The 22,827-nt window shown below is 38.7% G+C and overlaps 1 long non-coding RNA gene across 1 annotated transcript; it reads right to left on the bottom strand.

Moving 5' to 3' along the window:
* Positions 1 to 1,057: 1,057 nt before the first annotated feature.
* Positions 1,058 to 2,127, bottom strand: LOC130914248 (uncharacterized). Its single transcript, XR_009062862.1, has 3 exons — positions 1,747 to 2,127; positions 1,631 to 1,681; positions 1,058 to 1,244 (listed from the first exon to the last, which is right to left on the bottom strand). It is a non-coding gene; the product is annotated as an uncharacterized LOC130914248 (long non-coding RNA).
* Between the last annotated feature and the right edge of the window lie 20,700 nt (positions 2,128 to 22,827).

A 22,827-nucleotide genomic window follows, 5' to 3' on the forward strand; every position in this document is an offset into this window, starting at 1 on the left:
TGACGCCAATTGACAGCTCGACACTTCACGAACGGGAGCGTGAGTGGTAAATCCAGCATCGTGATTTTTTTATTAGAATGCGATTACATGGTTGTATATTTTTCCATGCTCTACACATAGCTAAAACTGGATATTAGGTAATGGGACAGCTCCTACCGATCTAAATATGATAAAGCTAGCCCAAATGTGGCTAAATGAATGCTCTACACGTAGCTAAAACTGGATATTAGGTAATGGGACAGCTCCCACCGATCTAAATGTGATAAAGCTAGCCCAAATGTGGCTAAATGAATGCTCTACACATAGCTAAAACTGGATTTTAGGTAATGGGACAGCTCCTACCGATCTAAATATGATAAAGCTAGCCCAAATGTGGCTAAATGAATGATATGTTATTGATATTTCAAAATAAATGACAAAACCATTTTATTTTCCAGGTGTTGCTGTAAACCGTCAAGTAATTACCCTTCCAAGAGTATGCCTGTGTCATCAGGAGATCCCAGACGTGAGAGCCAAACTTGCGGAGGCTGAAGCACTGACAGGGGCATGAATTTCATTAAAAAAATAAAACGATAAATTGTTAACAACATTGACACATTTTGTTGACTGTTTAATGTATTCTATTGGTATATAATATATTGTAATTATATTACATTCTGAAAAAATATTCAATAGGCCGCAATAATAAATGATACCAGGTTTATGTTGAATCAGCATTAGCTTTCGTTGTCAGATTGTGACACAACATGTTATACCAAGCACACAACGGCACACATCAAAGAGCATAATTTTAGTAAGCAACACAAAGTTAGGATAGCAACGGACTAGCGCAACATTGAAAAATGATAATGGCAGTGGGAAATATGTATTTACTCTTTTCTGTAGCATGAAGTGTTCTCTATACAAAGATAATGCATTATCATTAAAATATGAAGGTAACTTGATTTTTCTTTTAAAAAATGTGTACTGTATATATGACTAGTTTATGATTTCATATCATCAAAATTTGCTACATTTATTTCTCCTAAATCATCGTCATCTGAAGTCGCAGACGGAAGAAATTCAGCATCTGGCAGGCCTCATAGGATCTCTTCAGTCGTCATCGCTGGACACCGCATCACTTCGGTCATCATATGACTCGACCCACTCTCTCTTGATTTTGGGAAACTGGGTGGCAACTGACTTGCAACGCTTTTTTCATCGTGTTGAGGGTTTCCGCCACTTAATTTTTTATGTTTGGCTTCCTGGAGGAGAAAAAAAAATCACAGCAGCATGAAAATATTGGATGAATCCCAATTTTAATTTAATAATAATTTCTTGGTGATCAAATAATAATGCCCCAGTCGTAGCAGCATCTATTTGATGCTATTGTTCCCTCTTCAAATAGGCAGACCTTGATGTTGAAATATAAAAAACGAGCCAAGGACCTATTTGGTGCTGGGGACATTTGAATTTACATAACACCTATTGATAAAGTAATAAAATCACATGAGTAGACGACATGTCAGCCAACCTATCTACTTATGACAGGCCAACAGCCAAAAAAAAAATAAAAATGTCGCACTTCAACAAACTGGCAGTAGGAGTCCCCCTCGTTTATAAAAAAAAAAGCCATTAATGTTCTACTTACGTCTTTGGAAAACCAAGGTTGCATTGTTGTAGGTTTTCAAAGCTGTCGTGGCTGAAATGATGAAAACAATGAGCCGATTGGGGACCTGTATGCATGCTAACAAAAACGGTCCAAACCTTTGCAGAAGTTTTTTTTTGGACCACTCCTAGAGTCTCGAGTCTTCCTGTGAGTAATTCATATCGCTACACATCGAGATGGCATGACGAATCCCGCGAGTAAAACCCAGAAAATGTTTGCAATATATGGCGAGGATAGCGTGGTGCTATATTTCCGTGTTCAGAGTGGTGGCGAGGCTTCCTGGAAGTTACGTCACGAGGTAGGGGTCGGCAGGACGGCGCGTCCCTCGTTGCTATGGTGTTGCTATGGCCATAACTCAAAAACTACGCGGTCAATTATTATTATTTTTTTTTTATGTGACTTTTTGAGAGAGCGAATGACGCATTTAATACAATTCAACTGAGTAAAACACTTAAGAGCGAAATCTGAAAAGCTCTTCAGTTCCCCTTTAAATCAAAATCTGTTGCCCTCTGCCCGAAAGCTGAAGATGAATAATTGTGGCACACATTATTTGATGTCAAATATTTTTTTCTTTATGTGGGATTTTTCCCCCACTGAATGAATGCACTTGTTTTGAAAGTTGGATTTTTCTCTTTTTTCCATTAAGGTCCCATATTATTTGAATGAAAAAATATATATATTAGAAGCTAAAAAACACATCTTTTTTAGGGGTGCCAATAATTATGGAGGGCACTCTATATTTTGCATTTTGTTTTCTTACCGTACCGAAAATGAACCGAACCGTGACCTCAAAACCGAGGTACGTACCGAACCGAGACTTTTGTGTACCGTTACACCCCTACAAATTACAGAAGCGTCACATGATTTTTCGAAGGGTGCAATTTTTTTTTTCATTGCAAGCAAAATAAATGAAGCTATTACTACCAAAGCATTTGTAATTGCAATCAATTTCTGGGAGAAATTGAGCATTATCTGACAGAAATGCAGGGGTGCCAATACTTTTGGCCAGCACTTTAACCCAGTGCTTTGACATTGATAAAATAATGTATTAAAAATGGTTGCGAAATAAGCTAAATTTAACTTAATTCTAATGTCATTTGCACTGACTTTGATGGCAACGTTGCCCCTACCAGCATGGCTGCCCTGAAGCCATTTTGGTGGAGGGGATGAAAGCTCTTTTCGTGATTCTGCCGTCAGTTGAAATGATTTTATCACAAGTTGACGTCCGATCCATTGGATGTGGAAATGTCGCCTCTTCCAACATGGCCTTAGGGTGGCCATGTTGGTAGGGGCGACTTTCCCATTCAAGTCAATGCATTGACATTAAAACTTAGTCTTAACTAGCTAAGATTTTTAATTATCAAAGTCAAATCATGTGGTAGTCACTAAAAAAAAAATTTCTGCATGAAAGTAGAAATAAAATATATGAATAATATATGATGTCCCAGTGCTTTGACATTGATAAAATAATCTCTTAAAAATGGTTGCGAAATAAGCAAATTTTAACTTAATTCTAATGTCATTTGCACTGACTTCGATGGCAACGTTGCCCCTATCAACATGGCTGCCCTGAAGCCATTTTGGTAGTGGGGATGAAAGCTCTTTTCATGATTCTGCCGTCAGTTGCAATGATTTTATCACAAGTAGACATCCGATCCATTGGACGTGGAAATGTCGCTTCTTCCAACATGGCCTTAGGGTGGCCATGTTGGTAGGGGCGACTTTCCCATTCAAGTCAATGCATTGACATTAAAACTTAGTCTTAACTAGCTAAGATTTTTAGTTATCAAAGTCAAATCATGTGGTAGTCACTAAAAAAAATGATAATTTCTGCATGAAAGTAGAAATAAAATATATGAATAATATATGATGTCCCAGTGCTTTGACATTGATAAAATAATGTATTAAAAATGGTTGCGAAATAAGCTAATTTTAACTTAATTGTAATGTCATTTGCTCTGACTTCGATGGCAACCTTGCCCCTACCAACATGGCTGCCATGAAGCCATTTTGGTAGAGGGGATGAAAGCTCTTTCATGATTCTGCCGTCTGTTGAAATGATTTGATCACAAGTAGACGTCTGATCCATTGGACATGGAAATGTCGCCTCTTCAAACATGGCCTTAGGGTGGCCATGTTGGTCGGGGCGACTTTCCCATTAGAGTCAATGCATTGACATTAAAACTAAGTCTTAACTAACTAAAAGATTTTTAATTATCAAAGTCAAATCATGTGGTAGTCATTAAAAAAATCATAATTTCTGCATGAAAGTATAAATGAAATTCATGAATAATATATGATGTCCCAGTGCTTTGACATTGATAAAATAATCTCTTAAAAATGGTTGCGAAATAAGCAAATTTTAACTTAATTCTAATGTCATTTGCACTGACTTCGATGGCAACGTTGCCCCTATCAACATGGCTGCCCTGAAGCCATTTTGGTAGTGGGGATGAAAGCTCTTTTCATGATTCTGCCGTCTGTTGAAATGATTTTATCACAAGTAGACGTCCGATCCATTGGACGTGGAAATGTCGCCTCTTCCAACATGGCCTTAGGGTGGCCATGTTGGTAGAGGCCACTTTCCAATTAAAGTCAATCCATTGACATTAAAACTAAGTCTTAACTAGCTAAAAGATTTTTAATTATCGAAGTCAAATCATGTGGTAGTCACTAAAAAAAATCATAATTTCTGCATGAAAGTATAAATAAAATATATGAATGATATATGATGTCCCAGTGCTTTGACATTGATAAAATAATCTCTTAAAAATGGTTGCGAAATAAGCTAATTTTAACTTAATTCTAATGTCATTTACACTGATTTCGATGGCAACGTTGCCCCTACCAACATGGCTGCCCTGAAGCCATTTTGGTAGAGGGGATGAAAGCTCTTTTCCTGATTCTGCCGTCAGTTGAAAGGATTTTATCACAAGTAGACGTCCGATCCATTGGACGTGGAAATGTCGCCTCTTCCAACATGGCCTTAGGGTGGACATGTTGGTAGGGGCCACTTTCCCATTAGAGTCAATGCGTTGACATTAAAACTAAGTCTTAACTAGCTAAAAGATTTTTAATTATCAAAGTCAAATCATGTGGTAGTCACTTAAAAAAAAAAAAATTCTGCATGAAAGGATAAATAAAATATATGAATGATATATGATGTCCCAGTGCTTTGACACTGATAAAATATTCTTTTAAAAACGGTTGTCAAATGAGCTAATTTTAACTTAATTCAATGTCATTTGCACTGACTTCGATGGCAACGTTGCCCCTACCAACATGGCTGCTCTGAAGCCGTCAGTTGAAATTTTATCACAAGTAGACGTCCGATCCATTGGTCTTGGAAATGTCGCCTCTTCCAACATGGCCTTAGGGTGGCCATGTTGGTAGGGGCAACTTTCCCATTAGAGTCAATGCATTGACATTAAAACTAAGTCTTAACTAGTTAAAAGATTTTTAATTATCAAAGTCAAATCATGTGCTAGTCACTTAAAAAAAAAAATCATAATTTCTGCATGAAAGTATAAATAAAATAATATATGATGTCCCTTTGCTTTACACTATTGCCCGAAAGTAACGCAACATTTTCTCCCCAAAAATATGCCATTTTTTTCTGCTTACATTGCATGTTTTCTCCAAAGACGGATGCCCCGAAAGGCAATCGCCGGGTGTGTGTGTGTGTGCGAGTGTGCGCGGACTGCGCGAGTGTGTGGGAGAGCGGTCGGAACAGGGGATTTTTTTGTGTGTGGGTCGAGAGGCGCTCGGGCACTTCATCTTCTCCTGTGTGCGCTGCCAAAAAGGCCAAAGGTGAAAAGTCAGGGCGACGGGGAGAATTCCGCGCCGCATGCCGACAGATCGGGTTTCCTGGGTGGGGGAGGGCCCCCGAGGGCCTCAGGGGGGCCCTGATTTTTAGGTGCTATCCGCGCGTGGAACGGACGGACGTTTTGTTTCTTGATCGCTTCTGACGGTCGGGAACCGTGTCACCTGGCCGAGTGGAAGACGCCTCCCAGCTGTTAACGCTTTGACTGCCGTTGACGGAAGTGGACGTCCAATCCTTTTAGAAGTGAACAAATTAGGTGCACTGAGAGGATTACAAGAGGGCATCAATCCGGAAGAGTATTCACAAAATTCACACATAAAAAAACTCAGTTTTTGGCAAAAATGGACAATTTCATGATTACTTGAGTAAAACTTGCCTGTAAATCAGCTGCACATTCAACGTGTCCATTCACTCCTATTGATTTTCAACTTGCACCGGCAAAAAAAAAAAAAAAAAATCATTGGCCGTCATTATTTTTGACCAAAAAAAAGTCACATTGCCCCAAAAATCTTAAATGAAATGACCCTGGAAAGCCCCCAAATCAACAGAAAGTGACCCAAAATCAACAGGAAGTCACCTATAAATGTCCCAAAATCAATAGAAACTGACCCAAAATATACAGAAAGTTATCCAGAAATTTCCTACAATCAACAGGACGTGACCAATGGACAGGAAGTGACCCAGAAATAGTCTAAAATCAACAGGATGTGACCCAAAATAAACCATATGTCACCCGTAAATATCCCAAAATCAATAGAAAATGACCCAAAATATATAGGAAGTTATCCAAAAATGTCCTACTATAAACAGGACGTGACCAATGGACAGTAAGTGACCCAAAATATGCAGGAAGTTATCCAGAAATGTCCTACCATCAACAGGACGTGACCAATGGACAGGAAGTGACCCAGAAATAGTCTAAAATCAACAGGATGTGACCCAAAATAGACCGTATGTCACCCGTAGATATCCCAAAATCAATAGAAAATGACCCAAAATATACAAGAAGTTATCCAGAAATGTCTTACAGTCAACAGGACGTGACCAATGGACAGGAAGTGACCCAGAAATATTCTAAAATCAACTGGATGTGACCCAAAATAAACCATATGTGACCTGTAGATGTCCCAAAATCAATAGGAACTGACCCAAAATATACAGGAAGTTATCAAGAAATGTCCTAAAACCAACAGGACGTGACCAATGGACATGGAGTGACCCAGAAATATTCTAAAATCAACCGTATGTGAGCAAAAATCAAACTTATGTGACCCATACTTTTCCCAAAATCAGTAGGAACTGATCCAAAATCAACAGGAAGTGACCAATGAACAAGGAAGTAGTCCAAAATGCCATTAAACCAACAGAAAGCTGTCCGAAATCTACAGGAAATTACCTGGAAATTTCTACAGTCAACAGGAAGTGACCCAAAATATACAAGTAGGGAACTGAAAATGTCCCAAAATCAACAGTAAATGATCCAGAAATAACCTAAAATCAACACGAAGTGACCAATGAACAGGAAATGACCCAAAAATACCCTAAAATTGACAAGAAATGACCCCGAACTACCTTAAAATCGAAAGGAAGTGACCCGGGAAGGTCCCCAATATCCCAAGGGGTGACCAAAAATCAACAGGAATTGACCAATGAACAGGAAGTGACCCAGTAATACCATACAGTCAACAGGAAGTGACCCAAAATATACAAGAAGTGAACTGGATACCTATTGATTTTAGGACATATATAGTGGCCCAAAATATACAAGAAGTTAACTGGAAATGTCCCAAAATCAACAGGAAGTGACCCAAAATATACAGGCAATGACTTGTGAACAGGAGGTGACCCCTAAATGTCCTAAAATCATTAAGTATTGACCCAAAATATACAGGAGATGGCACGAAACTGTTACAAAATCAACAGGAAGCGACCCTGTTAATTCCCTACAATCAACAGAAACTAATCCTAAATTGACAAGGGGTCACCCAAAATCAACAGGAATTGACCAATGAACAGGAAATGACCTAAAAATACACTAAAATCAACAGGAAGTGACCCGGGAAAGTCCCCAAATTCACAAGGAGTGACCCAAAATCAACAGGAATTGACCAATGAAGAGGAAATGACCCAAAAATACCCTAAAATCAACAAGTGACCCAAAATATACAAGAAGTAAACTGGAAATGTCCCCAAATCAACCCTAAAATCAACCGGTACTGATCAGGAAGTGACCTGGGAATGTGAAAGTGTCTCCTAAAGTAGCCAAAATTTAACGACGAAGTGACCCTAAAATACCCTAAAATCAACAGGAAGTGACCTGGGAAAGTCCCCAATATCACAAGGAGTGACCCATAATCAAAAGGAATTGACCAATGAACAAGAAGTGACCCAGAAATACTCTAAAATGAACAGGAAGTGACCCAAAATATAAAAGAAGTGATACCTATTGATTATTGATTTTAGGATTTTAGGACAGTTATAGTGGCCCAAAATATGCAAGAAGTGAACTGGAAAAGTCCCAAAATCAACAGGAAGTGACCCAAAATATACAGGTAATGACTAGTGAACAGGAAGTAACCCCTAAATGTCCTAAAATCATTAAGTATTGACCCAAAATATACAGGAAATGGCACGAAACTGTTACAAAATCAATTCCCTACAATCAACAGAAACTGATCTTAATGTACAGGAAGTGACCTAAAAATACCCTTAAATCAACAGGAAGTGAGCCGGGAAAGTCCCTAAATTCCCAAGGGGTCACCCAAAATCAACAGGAATTGACCGATGAACAGGAAATGACCTAAAAATACACTAAAATCAACAGGAAGTGACCCGGGAAAGTCTCCAAATTCACAAGGAGTGACCCAAAATCAACAGGAATTGACCAATGAACAGGAATTGACCCAAAAATACCCTAAAATCAACAAGAAGTGACCCAAAATATACAAGAAGTGAACTGGAAATGTCCCAAAATCAACCCTAAAATCAACCGGAACTCATCAGGAAGTGACCATGGAATGCGAAAGTTTCTCCTAAGCAGCCAATATTTAATTACGAAGTGACCCAAAAATACCCTAAAATCAACAGGAAGTGACCTGGGAAAGTCCCCGATATCATAAGGAGTGACCCATAATCAACAGGAAGTGACCCAGAAATACCATAAAGTCAACAGGAAGTGACCCAAAATATACAAGAAGTGAACTGGATACCTATTAAATTTAGGACATTTATAGTGGCCCAAAATATGCAAGAAGTGAACTGGAAAAGTCCCAAAATCAACAGGAAGTGACCCAAAATATACAGGTAATGACTAGTGAACAGGAAGTGACCCCTAAATGCCCTAAAATCATTAAGTATTGACCCAAAATATACAGGAAATGGCACGAAACTGTTACAAAATCAACAGGAAGTGACCCCCTACAATCAACAAAAACTGATCTTAATCTACAGGAAGTGACCTAAGAATACCCTTAAATCAACAGGAAGTGACCCAGGAAAGTCCCCAAATTCACAAGGTACAACAACAGGAATTGACCAATGAACAAGAAGTGACCCAGAAATACCCTACAGTCAATAGGAAGTGACCCAAAATATACAAGAACTAGAAATGCCCCAAAATCAACCCCTAAAATCAACTGGAACTTATCAGGAAGTGACCTCGAAATGCGAAAGTGTCTCTTAAGTAGCCAAAATTGAACAACGAAATGACCCAAATATACCCTAAAATCAACAGAACGTGACCTGGGAAAAGTCCCCAAATCCACAAGGAGTGATCCAAAATCAACAGGAAGTGACCAATGAACAAGAAGTGACCCCAAAAATACCCCAAAATCAACATGAAGTGACCCAAAATACACAAGAAGTGAACTGAAAATCAATTGGAAATGCCCCCAAATCAACCCTAAAATCAACTGGAACTGATCAGGAAGTGACCTCGTGCTGTGAAAGTGTCCCTAAAGTTAGGAAGTCACCCAGAATGAACTGCCATTGACTAAAATAGATGTCCAATTCATTTAAACTGAGAGGACGCTCATCTTTTACTGTCATAGATGTCGGACGTCTATCCACGTCAATGGCAGCCAAAGATTTCAATCGCCCCTGTCATCATTTCTCCTTTGTGCGAAGCTCCGGATCGGCCCGACGGGCACAATGCGTTCAGTGTGGCGCCCGTGTGAAAAGGCCCGTTATTTCCCGCCGCGTCCGTTTTTGCGTTCCCATTCATGCCAGCTGACAAACGGCGGAGTGTCCGGCGAGCATGTGTCACCGACTTTTGATGGACTCCTTTGTCGCAACGCGCCGCCAACGTCACCTCCAGCCTTGGCGGTAATTGCCGCGGCCGTAAGCTCGAAATTCGAACGTGCAGAAAGAATCGCCGCTGTGTGTGCCGCGCCGCCGCCGGAACAACGGGACGCTTTATTCCAGATTTTTTTGTGTGTGTGTGTTCGGGGGAACAAGGAGGACCGGATTGAATGAGTGATCCATCAAATTCATCCCAGTAGGTCTCGCGTGCTGTAAATCAAAGTTGAAATTCGAGTAGTAAATACAAAAATGTCATCGTAAACTTTTTACGGTACACAGCGCGCTAAAAATTGGGAATATTCGGTTTCCGGATCATATTTCCGGATAATCCTGAAAAATAAATTAACGTTCGCTCGCTGCCACCCTCCCACTTCAAGTGGATTGGACGTCAACTCGTGAAAAATTCATTTTAATTGATGGCAGAAGCATGAAAAGAGCTTTAGTCGCCCCTACCAACATGGCCGCCCTGAGGTGACCTTCCCATCAAATCAATGCATTGAACTATCTTATTTCTCAACTGATTATTTGGTCAATGTCAAAGCATGTACTCTTTACATACTGGCTACTAGCGCTCTTTCGTTTACTGCCATCCCTCCCACTTCAAATGGATTGGACATGTAGCACCGTCAATGGCAGAAAATGAGTAAATAGCAGATGCTTTAACACTGATTAAATACATTTTTATTGAAGAAATAAGCTAGTTAAGAATTAGTTTTCATGTCAATGCATTGACTTTAATGGGAATGTGGCTCCTACCAACATGGCCGCCCTGAGGCCATGTTGGATTGGACGTCTACTCGAGATAAAATCATTTCAATTGACGGCAGAAGCATGAAAAGAGCTTTTTTTGCCCCTACCAACATGGCCTCGGGGTGGCAGCCATGTTGGTAGCGGAAATATTCCTATTAAAGTCAATGGATTGAAATTCAAATAATGTCATAATTAGCTAAAAGATGATCAATTATCAAAGTCAAAGCACGTGCTATTCACTCAGTGGCTCTCAGTGCTCATTAATTTGCTGCCATCCCTCCCACTTCAAATAGATTGGACATCTACTAGTGATAAATGCATATCAATTGACGGCAGAAGCATGACAAAAGGTTTTGTCGCCCCTACCAACATGGCTGCCGCTCTGACGCCATTTGTAACAAAATCAATGGATTGTGATTCAAATCAAGTCATAACTAGCTCAAATATTATTAATCATCAATGTCAAAGCATCTGCTATTGAATCAGTGGCTGCCAGCGTTCATTCATTCGCTGCCATCCCTCCCAATTCAAATTGATTGGACATCTAGGGATAAACTCATTTCAACTGACGGCAGAAGCATGAAAAGAGCTTTCGTCGGGTCGGCCATGTTGGTCGGGGCGACATTCCCATCAAAGTCCATGCATTGACATTCAAATCAAGTCATAACTAGCTAAAATAGTATTAATTATAAATGTCAAAGCATGTTCGATTCACTCAGTGGCTGCCAGCATTTGTTGATTCTCTGCCATCCCTCCCATCGCCTCTACCAACATGGGCCCAGGGCAGCAGCAGCCATGTTGGTAAGGGCGACATTCCTATCGAAGTCAATGGATTGAAATTCAAATCAAGTCATAACTAGATAAAAAAATGATTAATTATCAACGTCAAAGCATGTGCTATTCACTCAGTGGCCACCAGCGTTTGGTCATTCTCTGCCAACCCTCCCAATTCAAATGGATTGGACGTCTACTAGTGATGAACTCGTTGAAATTCACAGCAGAAGGATGATTGAACGATTGGACGTCTACCCTCCTCTTGGGAGGGGCGACGAGCGCGCCTTTTCTTCACAGTGATGTGCGTAGCTGACGGCCATCTTGGGCGGGGCAAACAGTGGAAAACTACATTGCGAAAAGTACATGTTAAAATGCATTAAGACCGGATTTGTTTAGTCACTCGACATTACATTTTGGAAAGACGTTTGCGTACTGGTGAGGAGGCATCATATTTTATTTCTGCCAAATCGTGAACAAAAAAAAAACGAAAAAATGTTTTAAAACGTGCTGGGAAAACTGGAAAATTGTTCTTGAAAGTCCTTAAAAACTGCTTGAATTTGGCCATGAAAAAGGTGTGCAAGCCCAGCGTTTTGGAATTCAGTCTATGTTTAGTCCTCGCCAATATGATTGGACGTCCTTCGGCGTCAATGGCAGAAGGGCCCGGTAGCAGATTTTTTTGGGGGGTGGGGGCGGGCGGGTGTTCACTGACTTTCCAGATAAACATCAGAAAAGAACGAACGTCCGGCCGCGGGCTGGCCGACGTCTTGTCTGGCTAAATAACTCGACGGCTACGGTGAAGTGCCGTGACATTTGCGGCACGTCTGGCCTGCCGCCCGGAGGAAGCCATAACCCCGACTTTTTTCATTCGCCGTCACGTCACGGGAAGGTTAAAAACGTCCAACATTTAGTCAGTGTCCAAACATCGGCGACAAAAGAAGAAAATGTTGGAGGAATCGCATTGCAATATTTAGCTCAGCTAATCAGAAGGCAGTAAAGTCTCGCTCCCTAATGTTTTTTGAGTTTTAGGACACTGGTGTCCAATAGAAGGCCCGGGGCCAAATCTGGCCCACCACATGACTTTGTGTGGCCCGCAAATGAATTTCAAATGCATTGACTTCTTGTATTGAATCAGAGAATATTTACACCCCTTTTCTTTTTAATCTAAAAATATTTAATATTATTTTGAAATTACATATACATACTGTACACACACATATATATATACATATATATATAAAAAATAAATATTTACCTTTTAACATTAATTAAACTAAAGAATAGATCATTAATAAATAATAAATAAATAATAATTATTATAATAATAGAATAAAAAAATCCGATTTGTCCCGTTTTGTTCACATAACACAAGTAAATCAAAAAGTAAAATGCAAAAATAAATAACAAAATATTCACTGTTTTTCCTTTTTTTTTTTTAAATTAAGAAAATAAGAAAAATATATTAAAATGCAAAATCAAGTAAATAAATACTATTGTTTTAAATCAAATTTATATTGAATAAAAAAAATTTAAGCCTCAGTAAATAAATAAATGCACTGAAATGGATATTATGTGAATTTAAAAAATCATGAAAAAAATAAAAATAGAAAATTTTCTTTATGAATATGAGAACAGTTGCTATTAATTTTCTTGATTGACAATATCTCCAAACAATACATAATTACAATATTAAACAAAATAGACTTTATTTGTAATAATGTAGTATTTGATATTTAGTTTATAATAGTTTTTAAGAATTATAAATCGTTTAAGAGTAATGTAATTATACATACGGTGGAAAACACTCAGGTGACTTGAAGTTCAGCTCTCAGACGTCCCCATTTTGGCCAAATTTCAAAATTGTCCGATATGCATGTGTGATACATCATTGGAATTGAAATCTAAATTTTCTGGGGGAAGAACATTTTTGAACAGGAAAGTATTTTTCCCTCCCATTTTTTTTTAAACAGCAAAACACTAACTGGAGGTAAGGGCACGGGAGAGCAGAATTAAAGACGCCACGATTTTAACGAGATATTATCGCGTATCTACCTCTTTTCGAAAATTCCATGTAGTATGTATCACCGAGTATCAAGGCACAGCTGTGATTGGCCACAGCCGGATTTTGGGGGAATTTTAAGGGTGAAACATGGTAATATAACAAATGTCGCAAAGCAGAAATCGCAGATATCAAGGAGTGGTTGAGATTTTCTTTTTCATATATTTACCCTTTTAAATGTTTTTATTTTTCAGTTTTTCTTTGGCTCGATTATTTATCATCTAACTTATCGGAGAAAATGCGACAGTAACGAAAAAAATACAATTAAGGGATAGTTGTGAGGTAGATATCCGTGTCTTATTTACAGATGGCAATTTTTTCATTTTGACGTAATTTGTTTAAAAGTACAAAATATGCGAGTGAATAATAGTTTCAAGTCGTATTGTTTTTTTAAACGAAATATTAGACATCAATTAATGATTCTAAGCTAAAAATGACTGATATGCCGAAAAAAATGTGATTACTTAACTTCTTTTTATAGTTAGGTTGAAACAAAAGCGGTTGCGCGACACCTGTAAACGGGGGATTCCAGGGTAAAACGGACAAATTAAAAATAGTTCGGGGGCTTATTGTGCCATGAATCTGCTATGGCAGCATATAGACATATTGTTCTATCAAACACAACAGTTGTTTTGGCTTGTTTTGGCAGAAACTTTTTCAACCTTGTCTGTGTTTTCGGCCATATATACAGTATATGTATATAAGGTGTGTGTATATGGCGGAAAACACTCAGATGACTTGAAGTTCCGCTCTGAAACCCCCAATTTAGCCAGCTTTCAAAATTGTCCGATATGCATGTGTGATACATCATTTGAAAGCTTAAAATCTCAATTTTCTGGGGGAGGAAAATTTTTGAGCAGGAGGCCATTTAAAAAAAAAAAATTAAACAGCAAAACCCTATGTGGAGGTGAGAGCACGCGAGAACAGAATTACAGACGCCATGACTTTAATGAGATATTATCGCGTGCCTACTTTGTTTCGATCCAAAAACTCCATATAGCATGTATCCCTTAGTGTCAAGACACAGCTGTGAATGGCCACAGCTGGATTTTGGGGGGATTTTATGGGTGAAACATGGTAATATAACAAGGGTCGCAATGCAGAAATCGCAGACATCAAGGAGTGGTTGAGATTTTCTTTTTCATATATTTACCTGTTTAAACGTTTTTTTCAACTTTTTTTTGTTTGGATCAATTATTTATAATCTAACATATCGGAGAAAATGCGACAGTAACAAAAAAAAATAAATACAATTAAGCGATAGTTATGAGGTAGATATCCGGGACTTTTTTACAGACGCCATTTTTTTCATTGTGACATCATTTGTTTAAAAGTTAAAAATATGTGAGTGAATAATTTTTTAAAGTGTTTTTTTTTTTAAACGAAATATGAGACATCAATGAATAATTCTAAGCTAAAAACGACAGAAATTTTGAATAATAAATATAATTAATTACAGTACCTTTGTTTTATGGCTGGGTTGAAACAAAAGCGGTTGCGCGAAGTCCGTAAACGGGGGTTTTCAGGGTAAAACGGAAAATTAAAAATAGTTTGGGGGCTTAATTTGCCATGAATCTGCTATGGCAGCATATAGACATATTGTTCTATCAAACACAACAGTTGTTTTAGCTTAAAATACAGCAGTTTCTTTTAAAAAGGAGTGCAAGGGCAGAAACTGCTTTTTCAGTCTTGTCTGTGTTTTCCGCCATATATATATTTTTAAATTGCACGTTATGAATATGAAATGTAGAAAGAGATGTTTTAAAATTTGGAACCTGAAATGTTTTTGCCATTGGAAATAAATTGTGCTTTTTTTTTTTTTTTTTTTTTCATTTTTCTTGTGGACGGGAAAAAAATCGAAATCTTATATTATTTTGTTTGTCTACGTTGACAGCCACACATGTCAGTACTTTGTTAGCGCAGTCAATGTTGCTCCTATTTTTGATCCGAAAGCAGCACACCGCGCCACTCGGTGAGATATGATCTCTTTTTACACCCGCGTATCCTCCGCTGGGACATCATCGGCCACTTTGTTAACCTCGTGTTGTCCCGGAGGCCCCTTTGGAGCTCGTTCAGACGGGGCTACGCAATACCCCCTCCGAAGAGCCAAGTGCCCCCGACCCTCCCAACCTCTTCTCGTGTCAAATTTAGCAAAGACACACATACTACACGATCAATCAATGACAGTTAGTGAGCAGATGAGTGCACGATATTGCAGCCATATTGTTCATGATTGGTGCTAAGTCAACTGATGTTTTTCTCAATGTTAATTCTAGCAGTTGCCACGTACCTATAAGAAACGAGATAGCAATTTGCTCAGGCTAATTTCCGAAGTACAATGGTATGAAAAAGTATCTGAACCTTTTGGAATTTCTGTCATTTCTGAATAAAATCAACATCAAATGTGATCTGATCTTTGTCAAAGTCACACAGATGAAAAAACAGTGTCTGCTGTAACCAAAACCACCCAAACATTTATAGGTTTTCATATTTTAATGAGGATAGTATGCAAATAATGACAGAAGGGGGAAAAATAAGTAAGTGAACCATCACATGTAATATTTTTTGCCCCGCACGCCGCCCTTTGGCAGCAATAACTTCAACCAGACGCTTCCTGTAGCTGTCAGATCAGTCTGGCACGTAGATCAGGACTAATCTTGGCCTATTGTTCTCTACAAAACTGTTGTAGGTCAGTCAGATTCCTGGCATTAATCACTGTCTTTAGGTCACGCCACAGCATCTCAATGGGGTTCAAGTCTGGACTTTGACTTGGCCACTCCAGAACATGTATTTTGAAACCATTCTGAAGTTGATCTACTTCTATGTTTTGATCACTGTCTTGTTGCAGCATCCATCCTCTTTTTAGCTTCAACTGTCTGACAGACCACCTCAGGTTTTCCTGCAAAACTTTTGAATTCATTCTTCCATTAATGATTGCAAGTTGACCAGGCCAAGAGGTAGCAAAACAGCCCCAGATCATGATGCTCCCTTCACCATGCGTCACAGTGTGGATGAGGCGACTTTGGTGAGCTGTTCCGTTTTTCCTCCACACACACATGACGTTGTGTGTTACTACCAAACAATTTGACTTGAAATTTTTTGCCAAAACGTTTGTGGAGTGTCCAAGTGTCTTTTTGCGAACATTAAACGAGTAACAATATTTTGTTTTTTAGACAGCAGTGGCTTCCTCTGTGGAGTCCTCCCAGGAACATCATTCTTGGCCATAGTTTTACATATAGTTGATGTGTGCACAGAGATATTGGTCTGTGCCAGTGATTTTCTTTAAGTCTTTAGCAGACACTCTAGGGTTCTTTTTTACCTCTCTGAGTATTCTGCGCTGAACTCTTGCTTTCACCTTTGGTGGACAGCCACTCCTTGGGAGAGAAGCAACAGTGCCAAATTCTCTCCATTTTTAGACAACTTCTCTGACTGTTGATTGATGAACATCCAGACTTATAGAGATGGTTTTGTATCCTTTCCCCGCTTTATACAAATCAACAATCCTTGATCGCAGGTCTTCAGACAACCCTTTTGTCCGAGCTGTGATGCACATCAGACAATGCTTCTCATCAAAACAATTCTTACCAGGTGTGTGTTTTATAGTGGGCGGGGTAGCTTTAAACCGCTCATCAGTGATTGGGCACACACTTGACTTAAAATGTTTGGTAAAAATTGGTTTCAATTGCTCTTTAAGTCTCCTTAGGCAGAGGGTTCACTAAGTTATTTTCCCCCTTCTGTCATTGTTTGCATGCTTTCCTAATGAAAATATGAAAACCTATAAATGTTTGGGTGGTTTTAGTTAAAGCAGACACTGTTTTTACATCTGTGTGATTCTGAAAAAGATCAGATCACATTTGATTGTGATTTTATACAGAAATGTGAGAAATTCCAAAAGGTTCAGATACTTTTTCATACCACTGTATGCAGGGCCGGCCCTGGCCATTTGGGGGCCCTAAGCAAAAAATAATGCAAACGGGCCCATATTTTTGGCCCACCATTTCATCACAGTGTACTGTGAAACCCATACGTGCAATCCAACCCATACGTCCATATTTTGTATATTAATCAGATTTTGTTGCACTGGATACTTCTCACCCCAAATGACTGTCAGTACTTACAGTAGACATAGCGCCAAACCTTTTTCTAAAAGAGGAAAGAAAGAAGTTAAGGAAGAACTTTTATTTTTTTAAGCTTGTAATCAAGTATCAAAACTCACAAAAGTCAAATAAAGCAAACTCTAGTAAACAAAATAGAATGTGAATTAAACAATTGCCAGATTGGGGCCCCCCTAGTGGTCAGGGGCCCTAAGCAGCTGCATAGTCTGTGTATAGGCTGGGCCGACCCTGACTGCATGTCAGTGTCATCCACATTGTACATTAGCATTAAGCTAACAAAGAATATGATGATGGTACCACTGAATAATTATATATTTTTAAAACTTATTAATGATTATTTTTATATCAATTTCTATAGCTGAATACAATTATGAATTAATAAAATGTTAATGAACTCAATCACAATAAAACAGACATACACTCTGGTTACAACCCCCCAATATTTGATAAATAATCAATTAATAAACAGTAAAACACTTTTTAAAATGACCTTTTTTTTCTTTGTAATTAAACCAATATTTATATATATTAATTATTAATCATTACGATATGAATATGATTTTCAGGGAGGAATACATTAATTGACTAAGTGCAATAAAAATAATATTTGCAGTTGTAACTTTTTAATTTAAGCTAATTTTTTCAACTAAAAGAAATTAAACTATCTAAAGAAGAGAATAAGTTGTGCTTTTTGCTTTAATTTGACAAAGTTTAAATTTTAAAAATAAATACAGTATTTATTGACTCATTGCTTTCCATTGAAAAACAAAATATACTTTTTTTATTTTACCAAATTTTTGGAATAAAAACAAGAATATTTTTCGACTCATTGCATTCCATTGACAATAGATATCCAATTCATTTGAACTTGAGGATTGGCTCATGTTTCAACGCCATTGACAGCGCTAGACGTCCAATCTCTTTGGACTGGTTTTATTCACCCCTCCCTGTCCAAATGGATTAGACATCTAGCGCCGTCAGTGGCAGCCAATGAGTTAACTAAGTGCCCTGTTAAGTGTTACTCAGTATTTGTTTAAAACTTTTTGCACGGGCGGGGGTTGGCGGGCCTCTCTTCAACCAACACCTGGTATCACTTTATTAACCCTCGCCTGTTTTGACCCCCGAGAGGCGGGGCGTGCGCAGACGTCAGCGCTCGGCCTTTGAAGCAATGCGATGACTTTAGCAGTACTCTGACCCCGGACCCCCCTCCCCCCATCCTCGCCGAGCGAGCTCCCGGTCGCCTCCGCCGTGTCGGCGAGCGCGAAAAGGTCAGCGCTTGGTCAGAGCTTTTTATTGGGGAGGGGAGCGGGAGAATGTGTTAAAGACCACCGCCTGAGTTTTTAACTGCGGGAGGGTAACGCGGCCAGTTTCCACCCAGTGCGCATTTAGCGGCGAGGGGAGTCGACCCGGGTGCGCCGGCGGCGTTACGTTTAAGTGCCGAGGAGTTAAGTTGAGTGATTCCACTCCGCCCTCCTCCCCCTCGGGCGACCGGCGGGTCACTCGGGACAGCTTTAAAGCTCGTTTAGGTGAGAGCGTTATTAGCGAGTACGGAAGATCAGCGCGATAGTTGTACTCTTTATTGCAGATTTGACAAGTACAAAATGGGCATATGGATAGTTAGCTCATTTTAGCATAAGCATTTTATATTTCAAATAGGGCTGTCAAAATTATCGCATTAATGGGCGGTAATGAATTTTTTTAATTAATCACGTTAAAATATTTGACGCAGTTAACGCACATGCCCCGCTCAAACAGATTAAAATGACAGCACAGTGCAATGCCAACTTGTTACTTGTGTTTTTTGGAGTTTTGTCACCCTCTACTGGCGCTTGGGTGCGACTGATTTTATGGGCTTAAGCACCCATGAGCATTGTGTAATTATTGACATCAACAATGGCGAGCTACTACTTTATTTTTTGATTGAAAATTTGACAAATTTTATTAAAACGAAAACATTAAGAGGGGTTTTCATATAAAAATTCTATAACTTGTACTAACATTTATCTTTTAAGAAATACAAGTCTTTCTATTCATGGATCGCTTTAACAGAATGTTAATAATGTTAATGCCATCTTGTTGATTTATTGTTATAATAAACAAATACAGTACTTATGTACCGTATGTTGAATGTATATATCTGTCTTGTGTCTTATCTTTCCATTCCAACAATAATTTACAGAAAAATGTGGCATATTTCATAGATGGTTTGAATTGCGATTAATTACGATTAATTAATTTTTAAGCTGTAATTAACTCGATTAAAAATTTTAATCGTTTGACAGCCCTAGTTTCAAAGCAAAGTAGCAGATTCACGAAGCTTGTCAGGTATGGCTTCTTGAGGCTTTTTTGGGGATCTACTCATGTCAAACATGCCTTACCAAATTTCATGTTGCTAAGTCATACTACCTTTTGGGGCTGAATTCTCAAATATAATGTAAGCCCCCTATAAACGTATGTTTCCGTGGCAAAAATGCTAATTCCAAACCCCAAAGTACATCCATTATTTGTCAAAAACACTACTTCAAAGCAAAATGGCAGACTTCTTTTGTCTTTTCAGACAGGGGTTCTTGAGGCTTTTTTGTAGGTCTACTCATGTCAGACATGTATACCAAATTTAATGTTGCTAAGTCAAACTGGCCTTGGGGGCTGAATTTTCAAATATAATGTAAGCCCCCTATATACATACGTTTCTGTGCCAAAAATGTTACTTTAGAGTAAAACGGCAGACTTATTGTGTCTTTTTGGATATGGATTCAGGAGGCTTTTTTGTAGGTCTACTCATGTCAGACATGTATACCAAATTTAATGTTGCTAAGTCAAACTGGCCTCGGGGGCTGAATTTTTCAAATAAGGTGTAGACCCCCATCACACATACGTTGCTGTGCCAAAACGCTACTTCAAAGTAAAATGGCAGAATTTACGTGTCTTTTTGGCCAGGGCTTCTTGAGAGTTTTTTTGCAGGTCTATTCATGTCAGATATGCCTACCAAATTTAATATTGCTAAGTCAAACTACCTTTTGGGGCTGAATTTTCAAATATATTGATAGCCACTATGTACATCAGTTTCTGTGCCAAAAATGCTACTTCAAAGTAAAATTGCAGACCTTTCGTATCTTTTCGGGTACGGTTTTTGAGGCTTATGTTGTAGGTCTACTCATGTCAGAAATGCCTACCAAATTTCATGTTGCTAAGTCAAACAGGCCTCAGGGGCTGTATTTTCAAATACTAATGTTAAACTCCAAAGTACATTCATTCTCTGCCAAAAACATTACTACAAAGCAAATGAGCAGATTTCACCTGTCTTTTGGGGTATCGCTTTTTGAGGCTCTTTTGTAGGTCTACTCATGTCAGACATGTATACCAAATTTCAGGTTGCTAAGTCAAACTGGCCTCATGGGCTGAATTTTTCAAATAATGTGTAGACCCCCATCGTACATACGTCACTGTGCCAAAAACGCTACTTCAAAGTAAAATGGCAGGATTCACGTGTCTTTTCGGGCATGGTTTCTTGAGGCTTTTTTGTAGGTCTACTCATGTCAGACATGCCTACCAAACGTAATTGTTGCAAAGTCAAACTACCTTTTGGGGCGGAATTTTCAAATATATTATAAGCCCCCATGTACATCCGTTTCTGTGCCAAAATTGCTACTTCAAAATAAAATGGCAGACTTATCATGTCTTTTTGGCTATGGCTTCTTGACGATTTTTTGTAGGTCTACTCATGTCAGACATGCATACCAAATTTCATGTTGCTAAGTACAACCGAACTTGGGGGGTGAATTTTCAAAAATAATGTAAGCCCCCTATATATATTCGTTTCTGTGCCAAAAATGTAAGTTCAAAATAAAATATCAGACTTGTCGTGTCTTTTTGGATGTGGCTTTTTGAGGCTTTTTTGTAGGTCTACTCATGTCAGACGTGTATACGAAATTTTATGTTGCTAAGTACAACTGACATTAGGGGCTGAATTTTCAAATATCATGTAAGCCCAGGAAATACATATGTTTCTGTGCCAAAAATGCTACTTCAAAGTAAAACGGCAGACTTATTGTGCATTTTTGGATATGGCTTCAGGAGGCTTTTTTTGTAGGTCTACTTGTGTCAAACATGCATACCAAATTTCATGATGCTAAGTCAAACCGACCGTGGGGGCTGAATTTTCAAATATAATGTAAGCCCCCCCATATACATACGTTTCTGTGCCAATAATGCTACTTCAAAGTAAAACGGCAGACTTATTGTGTCTTTTTGGGTATGGCTTCTTGAGGCTTTTTTGTAGGTCTACGCATTTTGGACATGCATTCCAAATTTCATGTTGCTAAGTACAACTGACCTTGGGGGCTGAATTTTTGAATGTAATTTAAGCCCCTTATATACATAAGTTTCTTTGTCAAAAATGGTTGTTCAAAGCATAATAGCAACCTTATTGTGTCTTTTTGGGTATGGCTTCTTGAGGCTTTTTTGTAAGTCTACTCATGTCAGACATGTATACCAAATTTCATCTAGCTAAGTCAAACTGGCCTCGGGGGCTGAATTTTAAAATGCTTATTTTAAACCCCAAAGTACATTAATTCTCAAAAACACTAATTCAAAGCAAAATGGCAGAATTTACGTGTCTTTTCGTGCATGGCTTATTGAGGCTTTTTTATAGGTCTACTCATGTCATACATGCATATCAAATTTAATGTTGCTAAGTCAAACTGGCCTCAAGGGCTGAATTTTTCAAATGTGATGTAGACCCCCATCGTACATACGTGACTGTGCCAAAAATGCTATTTCAAAGTATAATGCCAGGATTCACGTGTCTTTTCGGGCATGGTGTTAGGTTTTGTGTTTGGTTTCTCCTTGTGTGACTTGTCCCTGTGATTACCCATTGCTCTCACCTGTGTGTGTTTTCCCAGTGTATCCTGCAATCTGCATCCACCTGTGTTACCCAGCTGTTCCTCGTCTCGTTACCCCTTGTCTGCGTATATAATGACCCAGTTTCTTGTCACTCCTTGTTGCGTCATTGTCTATTTCCGTCTTTGCCAAAGTCAAGTCCGTTCCACGCCCTCGTGTACCAGTCCCTCTGTTTAAGTAAGTTTTGGTTTGAACCTTGCCTTTTGATCCCTAGTCTTTTTGTTTGTACTTTGTGCTTTTGTTAGTTATAATTAAAACTTAATTTTTTGAGTTCTCTGCCACCTGCTTTGCTGCTTTTGTTTTCCTGCGTTTGGGTCCTCACACACCTGCCCGCCCAGCAATCCCTGACACATGGCTTCATGAGGCTTTTTTGTAGGTCTACTCATGTCAGACATGCCTACCAAATTTTATGTTGCTAAGTCAAACTGGCCTTGGGGGCTGAATTTTCAAATATATTCTAAAC

Source organism: Corythoichthys intestinalis, chromosome 4 (assembly GCF_030265065.1).
Source record: "Corythoichthys intestinalis isolate RoL2023-P3 chromosome 4, ASM3026506v1, whole genome shotgun sequence".
Taxonomy (NCBI): Eukaryota; Metazoa; Chordata; class Actinopteri; order Syngnathiformes; family Syngnathidae; genus Corythoichthys; species Corythoichthys intestinalis.